At 36.8% G+C, this 12939-nt stretch overlaps 1 pseudogene; it reads right to left on the bottom strand.

The window, feature by feature from the left end:
* Positions 1-12532: 12532 nt before the first annotated feature.
* LOC118671054 lies at positions 12533-12612 on the bottom strand (annotated as a pseudogene).
* Between the last annotated feature and the right edge of the window lie 327 nt (positions 12613-12939).

Consider the following 12939-nt stretch of genomic DNA (forward strand, 5'->3'; position numbering starts at 1 on the left):
GATTTTCAGAATTCATCTCCTGGGGAGGCCTTTGTCCCAGAATCAGACAGGTGGGTGCTGGGTTGTGTGGCTATATCAGTGGAGATGGGAGGGTCATTCCTATATGCCTTGTGAGATCAGCCAGATAAAGACACTACAAAGAAAGAAAATTATAGGCCAATATCCCTGGCGAACATAGATTTTCAGACTCTGCAGATTTTTGGTTTATTCTTTTTCTCTCCCAGATGTTTGGTTCATTCTACTTTTTCTGTGGCCCAGGTCTCTCTACATCCCAGCTATGAAGGAAAATACTATGGCAACCCAAGGTCATTATATACATGTACTCATATATACATATATTTGTGTACCTGAAGCTATATCATCTAGAGGGCTGCCCTTATGTGAACAAAAAGTTCCCTCTGGCGGGACACAGCCTCACAGGCACATCGCTACTTAGAGTTCTCTAGTTCCTAGATCCTCTGTATAAAAGACAGATCCAGGCCAAGAAGGTTTTTTGTTATAAGGACATAGCCCCTGGAGAGAGAAGCTATTGGCCCAGCGTGGTCAGGAGCCTATCCCTGATCTACTCGCCTAAGTTCCAAAAAGCAGGCTAATATGGCAGAAGCACAGTTCCAGATGACTCACCCCTGCATGGGGAAGGGGATACGTCTTTAAAAAGGGGGTCATTCATGAGTTGGAAAGTTAACTGACAAAGTCAACTTGATCTCTCAAAGAGAAAACTTTTGAATATGGGAGATAAGTTTAACATTCAAAAGTCTCTCGTAATCCTTCTGTGAGTGGAACAAGCATGTATGAAAAAGAAGAGGTCATTTCTGACTGGTGTGCTCTAGGAAAACATCATGGCAATGGATAGAAGTTTTATAGAAAATGTAGGGAAAGAGGCCAAACAGATAGGCAGAGGGATTATAGGGAACAAAGGCATGGAAGTGAGAATGGCAACTACATCAGACTGATTGGACCACAGGGTTTAAAATGTAGAATGAGATAAAGTTGAAACCAGACTGTGGAGATATTTGAAAGTCAGGCTAAAGATATTCCTTTTAGAAAATGTAAGGCTTCTGGACAAGGGAAATATATAATTAGACTAATGTTTCAGGAAAATTGATTTCTTTCAAAGTGCCTAGTAATAATTAAAGAGGAGAATATTTGAAAATAGATGAATAGATCAAATAAGAGGCAAGACATATCTAATCTAGGCTAATGGTGGTAAGAATAAAATATAAAGACAGAACAATGAGAACCTTGGGGATTCCAGACAGCATGCCTGGGGCAAGGAGAGAGAAATTTGAATTAGGAAGCATATTTCGTGTTATGTCCACATACAGTATGGTAAAGCCAGTCCTTTCTAACAAGCTGTTTCTTAAAGCACTCTATTATATTTATTTATTTCACTTTATTCATTCCATCTTTCACTCACTCAACAAATATTTAATGAGCACCTGATTTAATCAGATATTATAGGAGGAGGTGGTTCAGATACAATGAATAAGACTGGTTTCTTCTAATGAGGATATAGGCATGAAAACAATGAATGAGAAGACACTGTGAAAAGTGCCACATTACCTCATAGGGCTGCTGGGAAGATTAAATGAGATCACGTCTGTAAAATGCTTAGTTAGGCACAGTGCCTGGTACCTAGTAAGCGCTCAATAAATAGTAACTATTATTCCATATAAAAATCCCGTGAGAGCTAAAAGAAGAAGTGATGAACTGTTTTAGGATATTGAGGACAGCTTTGGAGGGGAAGTGAGATCATTAAATAGGCAAAGACCAAGATGGGCATTATAGATGGAAGGACCCACATTAAGAAAAAGTGGTGTGTTCTGAAAAGATGGACAAGTGTGGCTGATGTAGATTGTGGGGGGTTTATTTAGGAGTGGCAGGTAGGTTGGGCCTAGATTTGAGATTTCAATGGCAAGCAAAGTTTAAACTATCTATTAGGAAATCAGAAGCGATGATTGGATTTCAAACAGAGAAGGGATGAGCAGATTGTTTATTAAAAAGATAACTCTGGGAATAGTTTGAAAGATGGCCTAGGGTTGGGAGGTTAGAAATAGGCTAGAGGGAAAAAAAAATCATGAATCTATTTATGTTGTTCAGGCAAGTCATGTGAGGTAAGAGCATGAATCAGATGGTTCCAGTGGGATGAAGCAGCAGAAAAAATGATGATATATTGGGAAAACCCTGATGTTTTTCATCCTATACAGGGAAAAACCAGTTCTTCTCTGTGTGTCTCCTTTACTACTCACACAGAACACTTCATGTCAACACTTCTGGTCACCAAATGTATGGCGGGTTTTCCCCACATCAAGCAATTCTCTATGACACCAGCCTGGTGTCCTATAATTTGACTCAGTTCTAACACTATCTACCTGGAGATAGTGTCAGATCCCACGGGTTAAGGGCTCAGTCCCATAAAACTGTTCTCACCCACTTAAAAAAAAAATCCTCTATTGTTGAAAGCATTATATGTCCTCTTTTTTCTCCCATTGAACCTTATAGCTTCCCACCAGGCCTTCACCACACTATTGTCTGTGTCCATGGGTTATGCCTATATGCATACAAGTTCTTTGGTTGATCTCTTCCCAGCCACCCACCTACCCCCACCTCACCCCACTTTTGATGCCAATCTCAGGTAATAGGTCCCTAGGTTACCTACAACTTCAGTCTGATTTGGCCATAAGTAGGGGGTTCCTATGACTCCCTCCTCAAGTTCAATTAATTTGCTAGAGTGGCTTACAGAATTTACATTTACCAGTTTATTAAAAGATATAAAAAAGGATACAGCTGAACAGCAAGATGAAGAGATACATAGGGCGAGGTCTGGGAGGGTTCTGAACACAGGAGCTTCCTGTGGAGTTGGGGTGCATCACCCTTACGGAGTCAATGTGCTCACCACCCTGCAAGCACTATTGGGGTTTTATGGAGGCTTCCTAACATAGCCATGATCAATTATTAGCTCCATTTCCAGGTCCTCTCTCCTCCCTGGAGGATGGGGTGTGGACTGAAAATTCTAAGCTTCCAATCATGATTTGGTCTTCTGGTGACCTGCCCATTCAGGAGCCCACCCAGAGTCATTTTAATAGAACAAAGGATGCTCTTAGTGCTCTTACCATTGAGGGATTTACATTTGCCTTTGACACCCTCCCTGACATAGGGGGTCAAAGGCAAATATTAGAAGAAGAGATGCTCTAAATGTTATCATTCACAAAAAGACAAGGATTTCAGAAGCTCTGTACCAGAAACTGGGGGCAGAGACCAATATATATTTTCTATTATCTCACAGATGATGATCATTTTTTAAAAAAAACTTTTACAAATTATTTTTACAACTTATTTTATAATTTTTACAAGTTATTTTTTTACTCCTTTTATGTGAAAACTCATCTTTATAATAAAAACCACCAAGAACTGTAAAATGTATTTCATTTAAAAATAAACCAGATAAATTATATTTTATTTGCTACAATTTTAGTCTTTTTCAGTTAAGTTTTTTTTTTAAGATAATTGACTTTACAGATATTAGAAATAATACAGAGGCCAGCCGGTGTTGCTCAGTGGTTGAGCATTGACCCATGAACCAGGAGGTCACTGGTTCAATTCCGTGTCAGGGCATATGCCAGGGTTGCAGGCTCTATCCCCAGTGGGGGCATGCAGAGGGCAGCCAATCAGTGATGTTTCTCTCTCATTAATATTTCTATCTCTCTATTCCTCTCCCTTCTAAAAATCAATAATATTAGTAATAAAGAAACAGTACAGATAAATCCCTTGTATCTTTTTTTCAGTTCCTCCCAGTGGTAACATCTTGCAAAACCACAGTGTAATATAACAACCAGGATACTGACACTGATAGGATGTAAGGTCTATTTCTGGGTTCTCTATTATTTCCATTGTCCTATCCATCTTTTTTTCTATTAATACTGCACTGTTTTTATTACTATAGCTATATAATGGGCCCTAACATTGAGAAATGTGATTCCTCATACCTTCTTCCTTTTAAAGATTGTTTTAGGTATTCTAGGGACTCATTTTAGTGTCTTTTATAATACTTTATTTCTTTGAAAAAAAGTAGAAATCCAGGTATTCTATATATGGTAAAACTTAATAACTTGAGTATTATGTTAATTATTAATGTCTCATTCATCAAAATTCCGAATAAGAATTTATTCTACTTTTAGTCCTTACTTTAAGCTAAAGTTACCATATAATAAATTACAAAAGCAAGTTATGGAAAATTCTCTGTGCACATCTAAAAACCATCTATTTCTCTCTATCTGGCTGTGCCACGAATATTTCATTTCTAACAATTCTAAGATATTCATTCTTTAAAATAATTTTAAATGCTAGAAGTTTTACTATGTTAAAGCAATGAGGTATTCTGAAAATGTTCTATTTTATCAACCTTTAGCCATATTTACCTACCTATAACCTTTATAAAGCAATAAATAACTGCAAGCACAGAACATGAACAAATCCCCAAACCAGCCTGTTGAAATGCAATTTCGTCTTTAAAGAATCTGCGGTGCCATTTACCTTTGGAGGAAAAAGGAGAAAAAGACAAACAAAAGCTTCAGCAAATTGATGCTCCAGATATTAAACGTTCTTAAAGGTGGAGGATATATTTTTAGTCATGAGAATGTATATTCTCACCAGTGGTGCTCTCCCATAATTGCCTGTTTTAATTAATTGGTCAGTATACATGAGATAATTTTGCAAACTGTTGAATACACTTGCCAATTATTGAATTTCAAAACTATTGACAATGTAACATTTTATGCAACCTTCTCCAATCCATAATACTCCTAATTTCTTTTTGAGATAAAAAGGAATTTTCATTTTTTCCCCAGACAATTGATTAAAATATTTGTGCTGTCTTTAAGCAATAAAACAGGCTTTTAACAAGGCCATCTTTTATTTTTTTTAACACATTGTATGCGGGAAACGTATTTATATGTTTTACGTTGACTGGAGGTAGTAGTGCGCGGGACACGTATTAATACCTTTTTTATAGACTAGCAGTAGAATGCGGGTAACGTATAAATACGTAAACTAAAGTTATCATAATTTTACTGAACGTTGCCATTTGCGCAAAAAATTAGCAAAAATGGCCTGTGCCACCTATTAGCACGCGATAAAAACTACCCGCAAACAATGTGTTAAACTGGAAAATGAAAAGGCTAACTCTTTCAGAAATCACTGCGGCATATAATCAAAAGAAACAAATATAAAATAAAAATATCACCACAATATGCAATGCTTTTCTATTTACTAATGAAGTCTTTAAACAAGAAAAGGTTAAAAATTTTTTCAACAGCTATATCTTACCTAATAATAGAAAAACATGGTAATTGACCATACCTTTGCTATGCCTCCCATTGGCTAATCAGCAAGATATGCAAATTAACTGCCAACAAAGATGGCGGCCGGCAGCCACGGAGCTGGAATGAGCAGGAGGCTTGCTTGCTCCAGATGGAGGAAGCCAAGGTTCCCCGCCTGCCACGGCTGGCTCTAAGCTACACTCAAAGCAACAAAGTTTCAATTATAGAAGGTAAATAAAACCCAGATACCTGCTTTCAGCCAGCCTTGGCCACTGAGCTGGAGCCTTGGGTTGCCCCTGGCGATGGAGGAAGCCAAGCCCTGGCTGGCTCTGAGCTCCACTCCAGGCTACAAAGTTTCAATTATAGAAGGTAAATAAATCCCAGGAAAAAAAAAGAAAAAAAGGAGAGGTTGGGAGCTTCTGTCGCTGGGGAGGCTTGGCCAGCCTGAAAATGGGCCTCAGCCCCTCACCCAGGCTCGCCAGGCACTCCAGTGGCACCCCAGTGGGGACCCCCACCCTGAAGGGCAAACCAGCTGGCCCCCTCCTGTGCACCAGGCCTCTATCCTATATAGTAAAAGGGTAATATGCAAACTGACCCTAACAGCAGAACGACTGGGAATGACTGGTCACTATGACACACACTGACCACCAGGGGGCAGACACTTAATGCAGGAGCTGCCCCCTGGTGGTCAGTGTACTCCCACAGGGGGAGCTCTGCTCAGCCACAAGCCAGGCTGACGGCTGCTAGTACAGCGGTGGTGGTGGAAGCCTCTCCTGCCTCCTCAGCAGCACTAAGGATGTCAGACTGCAGCTTAGGCCTGCTCTCCACTGGCAAATGGATATCCCCCGAAGGCTCCCAGCCTGCCAGTGGGATGTCTGACTGCCAGCTTAGGCCCAATACCCCGGGGAGCGGGCCTAAACCAGCAGATGGTCATCCCCTGAGGGGTCTCAGACTGCGAGAGGGCACAGGCCGGGCTGAGGGACACCCCCCCCACCCCCCCGTGCACAAATTTTTGTGCACCGGGCCTCTAGTTGAGTTATAATTGGCATGAAACAAACTGAACATATTTAAAGTATATTAAAAATATATGTTTTCCACTGGCCAGTGTGGCTCAGTTGGTTGGGTGTCGTCCAGTGCACCAAAAGGTTGTCAGTTTGATTCCCCGTCAGGGCACATGCCCGGGTTGTGGACTCTATCCCTGGTAGGGGGCGCGCAGCAGGCAGCCAATTGATGTCTTGCTCTCACAATGTTTCTCTGTCCCCCTCTCCTTTCCTCTCTCTCCAAAAATCAATAAAAAGTCATATATACATATATGCTTTGACACATGCATACTCCTGTGAAACAATCACCACATCAAGATAATAAACATAATTATTACCTTCAAAAGTTTTCTTGCGCCTTTTGCATAATCCTTGCTACCCCGCCAAACTCAGCCCTGACAACCACTGATCTGCTTTCTGTCACTACACTACACATGTGTTTGCATTTTCTAGAATTATATATATATATATATATATATATATATATATAAATTAAGTCATATAGCATGTATTCTTTTTTTGTTGGCTTATTTTACTCAACATAATTATTCTGAGATTCATCATGTTGCTGTATGTATTATAATAATAACTCAATATATTCCTGAAGTATGGAATACCACAATTTATTTATCCATTTCCCTGTTGAAGGGAATTGGGATTGTTTCTAGCTTGGGGCTATTACAAATAAAAATGCTATGAATATTTAAAAATATTCTAAAAATCAATAAAAACATATATTAATAAAGAAAAGGGGAATAGTCAGCAAGTAACTTTAAACATGTGTAGGTCCATTTCTTAGCTCTCTAGTCTCTATTTAATTGATCTATTTGACTGTATTAATTACCGTAGTTATAATAAGTTTTGAAATCAGATAGTATTTGTTCTCTAACTTTGTTCCTCTTCTTTAGTTGTTAACCCAGGAGTTATGGCAGAGAATAGCTGTTTTTAAATAATTTCTTTTAGTTATTCTGGTCTGTCCTGAGAAAATGGAATAAAAAATCCAGTTCAAAAGGTGCTTTAAGGGATATGATCACAGTTAAATATGGTGATGCTTTATCGCTGCATTTGTATCTTGGGCTTTGTTTGGCATAGAACATGTTTCAATTATTATGGCTGAAATCCACATTAGTTCAGTTCTTGACAAATTCTGTTGTAGTTTAGATAAGTGAAAAGTAAGTGCTGAGTGTAACTTCAGAAGGCTTCTTTATCTTTCAAGTCCTTGTTACATTTGGAAAGGAGCTAGAATGCGTTTTCACGCAAATTTCTATTAAAAACTCAGCAGAACTAAGAACTATTGCCAAAAAATGGCATAATATATTTATTGATGAGAAACATATCTAATCTTACTCAATTTCTTGCAACATTCTTTAGGAGTCTTTACCAGCTTTTCAGTCTGACTTGCTTCAGACCATGTTGAGATACGGTAAGTTGTTTCTATGATTTATTGAATATTTACCATCACAACTCTGGAGGTTTATTTGTTTTGTTCTGTTTTTTCTTTTCTTTTTTTCCAAAACTGATATTGTTGATATACTATACCTCAATTAGGTTGGGAAATTTACGGATGGGAAACTTGCTTGAGACTAAATGGCATAATAACTGAGGGCTTAGACTTTGGATTCAGGCAAATTGGTTTTAAATTCTGCTTTGTATTAGTTATCTAGCCTTCATTACATTATTGAATATCTCTAAGTCCCAGTTTAGCATCTGAAAATTGGGGATAATATGGTGTCTGTTTTTTAGGATTATTACAAATATTGTTAGATAATGTTATAAAACATTATCTTTAGGTCAGTGATTCCCCTAACTTGTCTGCATGTTAGCATCACCAAAATTTAAACATTAAATTTAAAAATCTTAAATGTCAGGCCACACACCAAGCCAATTAAATCACAATGTCTTGGGATGGAACATAAGATCCAGTAAGTCTTTTTGAAGCTCCCATGAGAACCCAATGTGCAAACAACTTGGGAACCACTGTCCTAGGTGATTTATACAAATTATCACATTTAATTTTACAACTACTCTCTGAGTTATGTTTTCATTCCTTATAAAAAAGAGAAAACTAAGGCTCGCATTGAGTTAATGAGCATCATCCAGCAATTTCCATGCAAAAGATGAAAACCCAGGTCCGTCTGACTTCAAAATCTCTGCTTTTAAGTATTTCTCTTTTTTATTGAAGCAAAGTTATTAGAGAATTCTAAATTTAATTAAAAATTGTAAACAAACATCAGAAGTTGTATTACAAATATCTGAGCCAGAGTTATAAATAAATAGAAAAATTGGGAACATTTTGTTGCCATTTGTGAAGGAGTCTACTATAACCTATTAATACAATCTTACAAAATCAATAAGAATTATTGGTCAAAGTTTCACCATTATATATCAGGGAATTAACTTTAGTAGATTATACACTGGAGCCAAATATGTGCTTTATTCCCTCTCCCCCCTGCACACCCTCTCCCCCCGCGCCCAGTCTTGGCAGTAGTCAAACAAAGTCCTTCTACCTAATGTTTTCCTGAGAATAATTCCCAGATGTGCTGTATGTACAATGGCCAAGATAATCTGATGACTACTTTGGGGAACAATACTCTGCTATAAAATGCATTCTTGTGGGCATGTAATTTTTTCTCTACACCTAATTTAGGACACAGATGGACCAACATCACAGCTCTAGTGGAAACACTACAACAGGTTTTGTATCTAAGGGGCAGATGGCTCTGCCCACAACATTAGCTATTGCTCTTCCAGTCTTATAAACAAGTTACAAGAACTGAGCAAAAATGACACTTCTGCATACATGATGACATAATTATGGGTGTAGACTTAATCTTAGAGAAAAGCCCAAAAGAGTTTATGTCAGTACAAATTGTAAAGACACTGCCATAGGGGTATTTTTAGGATTTCTTTACTCCCACAGTAATTACAGACAACTGAATGTCATTTGACAATAATTCTATTTGTGAGAACTTTCTGCTTGACTAGTAGGCAACTTGGTTCTTCACTCTTAACTGGCACTTTGAGGCTAAGGACTCTCCAGACTTTACCAACTGAAACAAAAGTGGTCTGTATTCAGTGTAATATAGTGATGTAAACCAAAAAATGAATAATACTTTGACATTCTGAAAAGTGTTTTCTCACCAGATAGCTCCAATACTACTAGAAGTTATTTTCCAGTAGGCAATAAAGTACTGCAACAAAGTTGATTATTTTAATTTGAGATTTTTCTGCCTTTCAAAAAGAAAACAGTTTTATTTTCCTTTTATAGGTAAATAAATATTGTCAGCTATACAGACTAGTGTAATGAAGAAAGAAATCACCTAAAATCTCACTATGCAGTCAGAACCTCTAGGTATGCATGTTTCCTACCCTCACTTCTTTCCTATTATTTATTTATTTCTCTTTTTGCCTATAAACAACACAATAAATACACAGAGGTGGAAAAATAAAATATACAATGGTTGTAAATGTAAAGCAAAATTCCCTCCTCCATTTTTTTCCATCCCTAAATCAATTTTTTAGAGGTTAAATGTCTATGCTTTTCTGTTATTCTTTTTGATTTATCAAACTTTGGATCTGTTGATTCCCAGCTACAAAGGGAAGAATTTTGTCCACTCATGTTACTTTCTACTTGTTTTTCCTTCTTACCAATTTTAATAATAATCATATTATTACTTTGATTTCTATTGGTTACTGACCTTAATTATTATACTGAAATTGCTATTATCTGTTCCATCAACTGTCAAGTCTATCTCTTCACTTTTTATGTTAGTAAGATGATACTAACATCACTATTTAAACTTTACCTCTCCTGCCCATTTTTATTATTTTTTTAAATCTTTATTGTTGAAAGTATTATATATATCCCATTGACCCCAAATAGCTCACCGCTACCCCCTTTCCCAAGCTTCCGCCACTGTATTGTCTGTGTCTATGGGTTATGCATATATGAATTCAAATTCTTTGGTTGAGCACTTCCCACCCACTCACCTACCCCCACATTTCCTCTGAGATTCAACCGTCTGATCCATGCTTCTATGTCTCTGGATTTATTTTGTTCATTAGGTTCCACATATGAGTGAGATCATGTGATACTTGTCTTGCTCTGTCTGGCTTATTCACTTAATCTAATGCTCTCCATCCTGTCTCAAAGCAAAGAGATCTTTCCTTTTTATTCCTGCATAGTATTCCATGGTGTAAACGTACCACAGCTTTTTTTATCCATTCATCTACTGATGGACACTTAGTCCTGCCCATTCTTAAAGCTTCAACTTCTGTACTTTTATAGTGCCAAGATTTATAATATTTATATTTTGTTGTTCACGGGCTCGAAATAAAGAGATCAGGGTCAAAATCATATTTTGCTTTAATAAAAGCTATGTATTGCAATTCCACTAGATCTCTAGCAAGTATGTGACTTGCCTTTCTCATTTTTAAAATGGGGCTTTTGATGAACAAGAGTCTCTAATTTTGATGAAGTCCATTATATCATTTTTTCTTTTATGATTATTGTTTTTTACATACCAAGAACTCTTTGCCTACTGCATGATAGCAAAGATATATAGTTTCAGCCTTTATTTTTAGGTTTTCACTTTACCTTAGGTTAAAGTTATTATATGTTGTGATGTAAAGGTCAGAATACATAGATATTCAGTTCCAGCACCATTTGTTGAAAATATTTTCTTTTCCTCATTGAATTTCTGACATCTCAGTTAATTGGTTGAATATTATAGCAAGGTATATTTCTAAATTCTCTAATCTGTTCAATCCACCTATTTGCCTTTTTTTTATGCCAACACACTGTCTTAATAACTGTGGCTTTATAATAAGTCTTTGTAATAAGTCTTAAAATTAAGTAGTCTAACTTGTTTTCTTTTTCAAGATTATTTTGGCTATTCTAGGTGCTTTATGTATTTCCATATAACATTTCATATTAGACTGTCAATTTCCACCAAAGAGTAAAAGCATTCTGAGTTGGAAGTACATTGTGTCTTTTTTTTTAAATTTAAAGTCTATATTGTTTTAAGTATTACATATGTCTCCCTTTTCCCTCATTGACCTCTCCCTGGCTGTTCCCATCCCCCAGCACATGAGTATATTGATTCTATAGGTCACTTTCAGGTGGAATGACATTTTTACAATATTTTCTTGCAACAATGTGCATGGTACATTTCTATATTTCTTTATGTCTTTCTTTCTGCAGGTCTGTGGTTTTCAAAGTAGAGATATTTAATATCTTTTCTTAAATTTATTTTTAGGTAATTAATATTTTTGACACTATTCTAAAGGGTATTTATTTTTAAATGTAATTTTTCCAATTGCTTGTTGAAACAATATAAAAATAGTGATTTTATATCCTATAACCTGACTGAATTCACTTATTGGAGCTAACAGATTTTTGGAAAATCAGACAGATTCATGTTGTTTGTGAATAAAGGCAGTTTCATTTCTGCTTTTCCAATCTATTCACCATTACCCAATTCTTTATATGTTATATCCATCTTTTCTTGCAGACTTTTAAACATATTTATCAGTTATTTTAAAGTCTTTCTATGCCAACTCTAACACCTAGTTCCTTTGTTAGTCTCTTTCTATCTACTATAAGTCACATTTTCCCATTTCTAGTAATTTTTTATTGTTATGCTGTTGGTAATTCATTGCAGAGTCTCTGGATCTTCTGAAGCTGTTGAGTTTTGTTTTAGCAGACAGTTAAATTACAGACATTACTTTCAACTTGGGGAAGCCTGGTTTTTTCTTTGTTAGGGTAGGTCCATGTTTTGGTGAGGTAGTCTTTATTTCTAACTTCACGGAAAGCTTAAGATATTTACCAAGCTCTTCTACCTTAGTTGGATTTTAACGCCAAAGTGGGTGTCACCTGTGGTGGGCAGCAGCTAACGTGTCTGTTTAGCTCTTGGAGCTCATTTTCTGCGAGGCTCCTTAGATTCTCACGGGCACAGTCACCAGTCAAGGCAGCCAACCAACATTTTGAGGGGAGTTTATATGCAGATTTTGGGGCTTTTTACTCAGTAGCCCCATCCTTTTTGGGATTTTCTCCTAGGTTTTTAGCTGCTCAGGCAGTCCTAAACTCACTTATCTAAATTCTTAGGTCACTAATACTGTGGCTTTCTTCTATCATCCCATGTTATACAGGCTGAAGTGTGGGGAGGGTTACTTATAGGGTTAAATAGATGTATAAGAAATTTGATGGAGATATATTCCTACACTTGATCTTAGCCAAAAGGCCGAGAAGCGATAATGGAGATATATTCCTAATCTTCCCAAACTTTTTCCATTTTCCTCAACAAATTTCTTCCTTTCCAACTCTGACTAAATAATTTGCAAGTCTCCTTTCTGTTACTGTCATAATTACACCATGATTTAAATTTTTTCACTTATATTCATAATTACCAAAAATTGGATTTCTTTTACAACTGGTGTTATGAAAATAGAATGGGATTGAGGATTAGGAGACCCAGGTTTTATCACTGCTTTCCCACCAATCAGCTGTGTCATATTAGGCTTAGGGAATCACTAAACCATATGTTCTTCAATTTACTGTTTGAACAAAAGTTAAAATAGAC

This window comes from Myotis myotis, unplaced genomic scaffold (assembly GCF_014108235.1).
Source record: "Myotis myotis isolate mMyoMyo1 unplaced genomic scaffold, mMyoMyo1.p scaffold_m19_p_16, whole genome shotgun sequence".
NCBI lineage: Eukaryota > Metazoa > Chordata > Mammalia > Chiroptera > Vespertilionidae > Myotis > Myotis myotis.